Source organism: Hibiscus syriacus, unplaced genomic scaffold (assembly GCF_006381635.1).
Source record: "Hibiscus syriacus cultivar Baekdansim isolate YM2019G1 unplaced genomic scaffold, ASM638163v2 tig00110450_pilon, whole genome shotgun sequence".
Taxonomy (NCBI): Eukaryota; Viridiplantae; Streptophyta; class Magnoliopsida; order Malvales; family Malvaceae; genus Hibiscus; species Hibiscus syriacus.
In genome coordinates, this window is record NW_024062743.1 from 8748660 (window position 1) to 8758513 (window position 9854).

Consider the following 9854-nt stretch of genomic DNA (forward strand, 5'->3'; position numbering starts at 1 on the left):
GGGAGCCAGTTACGCATGGGAAGGGTTAGCACCCCACAACGCCCAAAAATTGGTACCTAGTTAATTGCCCTATATTTAAGAATTTGGAAATTTTGAGTTCGAGATTTTATTTGATTTAAAAAACACTATAGATGCAAAGTTGAAGAGGGTGTTCGTTTATTTAAGCCAATAATATTCACCCTAGCATGAATGTGGGAGATCAATTATTGTGCCCAATAACCAAACATTGCCTTGAGATTTTAAAAAAATATAAAGGGTTTTGAAAATGATGTTCATCTACTTTGGGAATTACCAGCAGTCACCCTCTGAGCAAAATGCGGATGATAAGCCATTAACTCCTTGGTAAATCAACATTGCCTTGTTAGTTTAAATCCAAAAGCAAACAACCAACTTTTTATTATACCTAATTATGCTAGAAGAGTTAATTAAGACTTTCCCTAACCTAAAGCGTCAATTTATGAAAATTAGAGAACCTAAGGACTAAACCTAAAAATGTAGGCTCTAAAATTAATCATATTAGATTTTAATCAGTTATTGAATACAATAATCGAGATGGTTCATTGGGCATGTAGGTGAGGGCCAACTCAGATTACTCCGTAAATTGAAATCTAACATAAAGTGGAGGGTCTAATTAAATACCTAATTAATTATGTTAAATGGATAAACTAATTAAAAGTTTAAGGACTAAAAAGTGAGAAGTCTAAAGCTAAGGGACTAAACCTATAATTCAAGGCCCTAGTTAACCCTAATTAATTAAAGTAAACGTACCTAAGTAGTTTAAAGACTAAAAGTAAACTAAGGTTTTATAAATTAATGTGATAAATTAACCAATTATTAATTTGAACAACCAATTTTGAGTAATCGGGCATGTTTATGCGAAAATCCAAGTCGAATGGTTCCCTGATTAAAACTAAAGTGAAAACCTAGTATCTAAGTCAAATTATTTAATAGAGAAACCACCTATCCTAAGGGTAAGTTCTAAAGCCTAATAAATATAGGGAGCTAAGAAAATAAACTAAACATTCTTATAAAAACAACTTTACTCGTACAAAATCAAATATGTAAAATAAGCTAGATAATTAATTAAATACAAGACAAAATAAAATAAACATGAATTTTAGTAAATTAAACATTCTTATAAAAACAACTTTACTCGTACAAAATCAAATATGTAAAATAAGCTAGATAATTAATTAAATACAAGACAAAATAAAATAAACATGAATTTTAGTTAGTATTTAGCCAATTAAACAAATAGGGGATTAAATTGAATATTTACCAAATTATTTAGGGATTAAATTTGAAATAATCATACAATATAAACCAGAGACTAAATTGAAATAAAAAATCTCCCATGCAAATAAGAAAATAAACCAGGGATTAAAATATGAAAACGCGCTAAAAAATGAAGGAAAGGCACGAATGAAATTAACCTAAAAAATAAAACAGGAATGCAAAAAAAAGGCAAATAGCAAAATCAGGACGAAGTTAAAAGGTTTAATAAAAAAAGAACCCTGCAGGTGACTGTTTTGTAAAAATGCACTTAAATTCAGGGACCTAAAAGAAAATAAACCAATAAGCTAGTGATGTGATCCCATTCAGCAAAGACTTGGAAGAATACCCAAGTGAGACCATTACATGTGCAAGGTCCAAGAAGTTCCAAGTTGCCATTGAAAGTTTGATTATTTTAAGCTTGGGACTTGAAGAAGAAGAATCAAGGGAGAAACATTTTACTTTGCTTATGCATAATTTACATGAGAATTTAAAGTTTGTATAACATTCATTGTATTCAATAAAGCATGTTGTTCATTTAAGCATGTATTGCATTTAAGCATCTAGTTCATTTAAGAAGTAGTTCATTTAAGCATTTAGATCATTTAGTAAGCTACTCCATTCATGCATTTAGTTCACTAATAAAGTTAGTTCATTAATCAAACTAGTTCATTTATTAAACTAGTGCATTAATCTAACTAACTCTTTAATTGTTTTTCATGCATATTTCATTAGACTTTAATTGTTTTCATGCATATTTCATTTAAGTTTGAATAAAGTCTATGTGTGTGTCTAGGTCTTGGACGTGTGGGTTGTTTTAAGCCAAATGAGAGTCTTTTCATATTTCACCAAGAGACAAGCCATCGAAGATCATCTTAACTTACCCATTTAAGATAATTCAAGGCTAATTTCTCTTCATTTTTCAAGGGTTGTTCGTATTCCACCCAAGGCAATGCATTCAAGTGTTTTAATTCACCTATTCAAGGATGAATTTATCATCTTTGGAGACCATTCACGTGCTAGTATGAGGACAAGCAATCAAAACTTGTATTCAAGGCCATTATTATCACATTTTGAAAGCTTTTCAAGTGCTTTAAGAAGACATGCAATGAAGACTGAATTATTTGACTTATTAATACACTTAAGTGATATAAATCAGCATAGAATGAGAAGATACCCTCCAAAGTGATGGCAAGAGCATTATAACCATTTAAAACCTCCATTCAAGTCATTTTATCTCCTAATCAAGCAAAGCAAGGTAGCCCAAGAGTCACCTCTCCTTTTGGATGAAAATAAGGCTATATACATTCATAATTCAGCTCAAACTCATCCAAATTCAATCAATATGGATGGCCATAACAAGAGAGAAGAAAGACAAAGCATTTAAATGTAATTCAAGTGCATTTAGATGATTGTTTTAATACTTTTATAAACGTTTTCATATGCTGCCTATTCTCACTATAAATAAGCACCTTATGATCATTTGTACTTAGAACTTTTTGCATATTAAACTCTTTGAAAGGTTGTATTCATTTTATTTCTTGGATTAGAACTCTATTGTCTTCAAGTCAATCTTGTAGTCTTTATCCATTCCACTTGCAAATAGTGTTGGTTCCTAGTTCCTTTAACTAGTGGGTCACGTTCCATACCCTACCATTTCTATTCCATCTTTTATATTGTTGGTTCTTAGCTCCAAAGAGCTGACGGATCACAATCCATTTTAACCTTACTATAATTGCCATGACAACACTATTCATACTTCAACATATATTTTCATTATCATCAAATCACAACCACTATCACTCTTTCATCACCTTCAAACAACTTCCCCAATCTTTTTATTCCATCATTTCAATTATTATTTCATATCATTTCCTTCTTATTCTTATATTTATGTCATTTCAGAGTTCAAGCTATCACTACGGGGTTTCTTACTAGAATCACGATCGGGCAACTAAGTATATGACTTAGAACACAAAACTGGGATCATATCATCTAGTGTTAAAATACAAAGAGGAAAAATAGCAAAATTAGGACATTTAAATTAAAAGAAAATAAAGAAATAGGCCAAAATTGGGGACTAAACTAAACACAGGGAAAATAACGAGGACTACGCGCATGATTGAACCCATTTTTGATTTATTTCTCACTTATTTCTCTCTCTCTATTCTTATTAAAGCTCTCCATTCTCTCTAGACATTCCTAGAATCCGGCAGAGGCACCGTCGTACCGTCACCGTTGACCACAGCACCAATTGCCTTCTCCAATGGCTGTTCAGGCCCAAAACTCCTAGGATGGCTCTTATCGACATCGTAAACTCAGATCCAGTCTCGGTTTCACAAGAACCAATTTCCATCTTTGCGAAAATGGTCATTAATACTTCATCTTTTGGTGCTATGATCTCCTCCGACCACCGTTGGATTGGGCTACTTTTGAGGTATATTGTTCACGTCACCACTTGGCTTCATTTCACTGTTCGGATTAGCCATCCAACCACCAGAGCCACCGTCATTGAAAGCCCAAAAGTAAGGCTCTTTATTTTTATCTAAACTAAAAATACCATGCATGTGAAACGTGGGTACCCTTAAACATTTTGTGCTCGATTATGTAATTTTTGATCTCTCTTGCTTTTCGAACAATATGGGAGAAATATTATTGACTCTTTGTTTTCATAAAAAAGGAAGAAAGAAATCACTTTCAATATTACTTTTGAATGGGGATCAAGATATCCTTACAAACTTTTTTTCAAATGGAGAGAGTTCTCTATTACAAATGCTTTGGGGTTTTTATATAACCCGATTTACAAAAAAATAAAATAAAATAAATATGATTTTCCCTTGTTTGTTTTTGTTAGCATAATGAGTTAATGAGCATCAAGAAGGTTGTTAGCAGTAGTTAAGGCTGTTAACGATTAGTTACAGAGTCTGTTAGGACTATAACAACTATGGGAGTTCTATATAAACAACAGAGAGGTTATAAACCATGATTTGTATTCATTCTCTATTCAATATACAAGTATTTTGTGTTTGTTCACTAAATACTCAACATGGTATTAATCTCCATAAGTTCATGGAGCCTCTTATTTTCTTGCTGCGTAACTCAGGGCGTTCTTGTTAGTTCATCGTGCTTGTTGGCGTAGAAGATGGTTACTCAGTGGTTCTGGTATGGTGTTTCTATTTAATTAACAGATGTGGTTGCTGATCTGAATATGGATCTTTGTCACTCTTCTTCTCAATTGTCGATTTCCTCTTTCTCTATTAACGTCAATAATCTGTTAGTTTGAATCTCTCTACTCTAAATCGTTGTTGCGGTTGTTCGGATGTTCTGTCATAGCTGTTATGTTAAGTCATATATGCCTAGTACTTTCTCTGATGTACCGTTATGAGGTTATTTTATATTCTTGCTTGGTCTGGTCTCCGTTCGTTATAGCTAGCAATATTTCTGTTTGCTTGGCCTTGTTCTTTCATCGTCGTTAGTGTTGTGTTGCTCAGATTGGTTTATGTTTGCTGTGTGAATATTTCTTCTCGCTTGCGCGTATCATCTGTTTGTTGAATTGACTGACCGAGCCACTCAGACCATTTCAATTCATACTGCTTCTCCAAGTGTCTTGGAATATAGTCAACAACTTCCGCTGCATGGAGTCCGTTGGCTCTATTGTGACTGCATTTTCGTCTCGAGCAACATATTATGTTTGAGATCTTCAATGTACCTGCCATTTACGTTGCCATCCAGGTTGTTCTTTCCTTGTATGCTAGTGGTCGTACTACAGATATTGTGTTGGATTCTGGTGATGGTGTTTTTCATACTGTGCCAATCTATGAAAAATATGCCCTCCCACATGCCATTCTCCGTCTTAACCTTGCTGGTTGTGATCTCACTGATGCTTTGATAAAGATCCTTACCGAGAGAGGTTACATGTTAACCACCAATGCTGAACGGTAAATTGTCTGTGATATAAAGGAGAAGCTTGATTATGTTGCCCTAGACTAAGAGCATGACTGCCAAGAGAAGCTCTTTTGTTGAGAAAAACTATGAGTTGCCTGATGGACAAGTAATTACTATCGGAGCTGAGAGATTTTGTTGTCCTGAAGTCCTCTTTCATCCATCTTTTATAGGGATGGAAGCAACTAGAGTCCATGAAACTGCCTACAACTCTATCATGAAGTGTGATGTAGATATCAGGAAGGATCTCTATGGTAACATTGTTCTTAGTGTTGGTTCAACTATGTTCCCTGGTATTACAGACCGTATGAGCAAGGAGATCACTGACTTGCTTCAAGCAGTATAAAGATTAAGGTCGTCGCACCACTAGAAATAAAGTAAAATGTCTGGATCGGAGGATCTATTTTGGCATCACTCAACACCTTTCAACAGATGTGGATTTCCAAGGGTGAGTATGACGAGTCTGGTCTATCCATTGTCCACAGGAAGTGCTTCTAAGTTTTAAGTACATTTTGTTACTTCTATCTCAAAGTGTCATGGGACTTGAAAGCTTCACAACCAAGTGCCCATGAAAAAAATACATGTCAAGGAACCTTGTAAAAGAGGATGAAGAAGAAAGAAATGAAGGTGAATAAGAAGAATGAAAGGAAGCATCGACACTTTCGATTCAAGTGAATGGAAGGAAGCATCAGCACTTTCGATTCAAGAAGAACGAAAGGAAGCATCGATACTTTCGATTCAAGTGAACGGAAGGAAGCATAAACACTTTCGATTCAATTGTTCATCTTTTCATCAAGAAGGTTGAATGTTAGAAATTAGTTGTAATTAGTTTTCAGAGCTTAATGTAATAGTGTGTTAAAGGTCAGAAGAATCGAAGAAGAAGAAGTAGAGGGAATATTAGCATAATGACTTAGTGAGCATCAAGAAGGTTGTTAGCAGCAGTTAAGGCTGTTAACGATTAGTTACAGAGTCTGTTAGGACTATAACAACTATGGGAGCTGTATATAAACAACAGAGGGGTTGTAAACCATGAATTGTATTCATTCTCTATTCAATATACAAGTATTTTGTGTTTCTTCACTAAATACTCAACAATTTTGCATGTGATTTCGATGCACTGGTGCATTTGGGGGCCACAGTTGAGGAAGATAGGGGTCATTTTCTTGCCCTAATTTTCTGCATATGATAATAATTATTTGTTTGTGGTCCTTGGAAGAGGGAAAAGAGACCATCGCACGTTGCCCCAGTGTTGGGACTTCTGTTGATGTGTAACAGGGGCTATGGGACCACTGCTCGAATGACACACATGAGCTGAGAAGGAGAAAAGGCACGAATGGCGGCATACGGAAGCATTAGAACTAGGGTTTCTCACAAATGGATTTCAATTGGGCCATTCAGGTTTGGGTAATTGTAATGGATTTGTTCGGGTCAATGTAATAGGTATTTGGATTTTTGGGCTTGTAATTGGACATATAAATGGACATTTGAATTTGAACAATTAAATTTGAATGTTTTAATGTTTGGTAAGTGAATTTTGTAGCGGAATTTGAATAATCGATAGGAACATGTTTTAATTCCAAAATGAATATGTGGTCTCAAGCTCACGTAACCCAACTAAGCAACCCAATTAAACAAAGGCTTACAATCAACCCAATTAAGCAAAGGCTTAAATTCGTCATTCACAAACAAATCATCCAAAGCTTCTATTGACCGAATACAAATAATTTTGAGAGTTAACTTTTACTCGCATCGCACTCCCCTTGATATTAATGCACAAACACCATAAATTGGTTTTCGATCACCTTCATTCTAAATTGAATATCCCGAACAAAATTAGGGCATGACAGTCGCACCTCTTTGCTTATATTGTGAAATAAGAATGAAGCAAAGACAAAAGATAGCCTAATTTTGTCTGGATCGATAGTAACTTTATCTTTGGCACTAACATCTTCAATCTTCTATTAACTCATTGCCACTTCATCTTTTAACTAAATGTTAGTTTGGTACATATTTGAAAAAAGATGTTAGAATGGTATTTTATTTATGGGTGATATTTAGATAAAATTACCTAATTGATCACAATCAATAATTTATTTCAGTTAAATTAAAAAAATTAATTTATTTCGGTTTAAGATTTTATTAAACTTGATCATTAAAAGAAAAACATCAATTGGGTAAATAACAGTCATGGACTGAAGCCACGAAACAAAAGAAGAGGGATTCCCCCGTTCGCATGGATCTATGGGTAGGTAAATAGGCCCATCATACGGAGTAATATTTATTTTTTAAAATTATAAACTTTAGAATTTAATTCAACAATATTTTAGTTGATTTTAAAACAGTTTATAAAACATTGGTCATGAATAAAAATAAATTTTCAGCGATTCTAGCTAAAAATATTTAAAAATAAATATAAATAATTAAATTTAAGGGTAAACTACATGTTTAGTACCTCAACTACCACTTTTGTTCCATTTTTGGTCACTCAACTATTTTTAGTTTCAAAATCATACTTAACGTTACATTTTGATTTCATTTTAGACACCCACAATTAAAAAAATTAATGATGATACTGATGTGTCACCATAAGGTAATGCCATGTCATTATTAAAAAATTAAAAATATCACATCATCATCTCTGTAAAATTTTTTAATGGTGAGTACCAAAATAGAACCCAAATATAATACTAGGCATGCCTTTGAAAATAATAAGAGTTACATGACCAAAACAAAACAAAAATAATAACTAGAACTAAATGTATAATTTACCCAAAATTTAATAACAAGAGCAGTGACAATATCACGCAAATATTCAACCAAAAGGTACAAGGCGGGGCTCTCATTGACCCTGCCCTCGTTAAACATGAAAGCATCTGCCTCGTTAAAAACTCAGATTATTTTTGTTTTGTTTTTTTTTAATTTAATCTATATAGGTTAAGATTTGGATATGTTTTTAAAAATTCAAATTAATTGAATTAAATTTAAATCTAAGAATAAAATAAAAAACAATTATCCAATTACAACCTAATCGATCATGAACAGTTAAAATATGACATTGCAAATATATTACCATTTCTTGGAAATTTTGGAGTTTTTATTTTGGTATAAAATAATTTATTTAATTTATTAATAAAATTATTTATCATGAATGTGTAAAACCGATGATGATTTATTGGGAATTTTTATGACTCACGATTTGAGTGGCTTGGAGAGAGATGTAACTTCTTAAGCCGCTAGTTTAACACTACGAGTCAGATTTATGGTATTACACTAGGGAAGTTTAATAGTGCGATACCTTAATATTTAACTAAAAAAAGTTGTTGCCTATTTTGTTAATTTAAATAATAAAAATAGTACTTAAAATATTATTATTTCTATTTAAAACATTAATGTTTTTTAATATTTTTGATAAAATACATAACAATAACAAAATCGATAAAAAAATAATAAAATCGGTAGCGTTTTATCGGTTTTGTTAACAAAACCGATAAAACGCCCAATAATAACAAAACCAGTAGAAATAATGATATTTCCGATAATTTTTTACCGATTTTGTTATTTAATTAATAACAAAACCGATAACGCTTTTTAACTATATATTAAAGCTGCCGTAAGTGTGATCATTTTCCATTACACTACAATCAAGTCCCAAGTCCAAAAATCATAGTTGAACCTGAATCATCATGAGGAATTAACTCCAGCAGCAAATTCTGAATGTACAAGTTACTATTATTTAAGGTAAAGTAAACAAATGTTCCCGCTTATAGGTTGTTGCTTTATTTAGTCCATCGACTAAATTACATACCGTTGCTTTATTAAGTTTTTTTAACTATTAAAAGCTACAAAATGGTCACATTATTATTTATATGTTCCAAATTCATCATTTTTTGTTAAAAAAATCAATGGTCGTCTGAGTTGAATGTTAACCTATTATTGAAATATAATAAAATTTGATCATAGAATCGTTTGACTTGTATAGTCATTTGAGATTTTAGAATCAGATTTTATCATATCCTAATCAGCAAGTTAATGCCCAATTCAAAAGTTACAAATTTTTAATGAAAAAATAATGAGTTTGGAACATATGAAAAGTAGAGTGACCATTTTTTGTAACTTTTAATAGTCGATGGATTTAATAAGGTAATATTTTATAGTTAGAGGATCATCTTGTAACTTTTAATAATTAGAGAATTCAACAAAACAATGCCCTATGTCTAGGGACCATTTGTGTACTTTATCACATTATTTATTTGTTTTTATTTATTTTTAAGAGACTTTTTATTTTTATTTTTAATGAAATCTTAAATTTTAATTACTATTAATTCAACTAAAAATCCATGATACTAAGGACTACTAATATCACCATCTTACAACAGTGGGGTTTTCAATTAGAGTTTGCTTTTTTAGTAATTAAATAATGCACTTCCTCCTTTAGTAATTGGTTGTTACACTTTCTAACTTCATTTTTACAGCAGCTGAAAAAGAAAAATAACCGTTCCGGATATCCACGTGTCGCCTTAACCATGCACCTGTCATGTTCATTCCATCACCTACTCACCGACCCCCCATTGATTCTCCAAAACTCTCCCCCATTCTCCCTTTGTTAGTTTCCTTAAATTGGCTCTGCTTTTCAGCAATAA

The 9854-nt window shown here is 32.4% G+C and overlaps 1 pseudogene; it reads left to right on the forward strand.

Annotated features, from left to right (window-relative positions):
• The first annotated feature begins 4959 nt into the window (after nucleotides 1-4959).
• LOC120126023 lies at nucleotides 4960-5715 on the forward strand (annotated as a pseudogene).
• Nucleotides 5716-9854: the final 4139 nt, after the last annotated feature.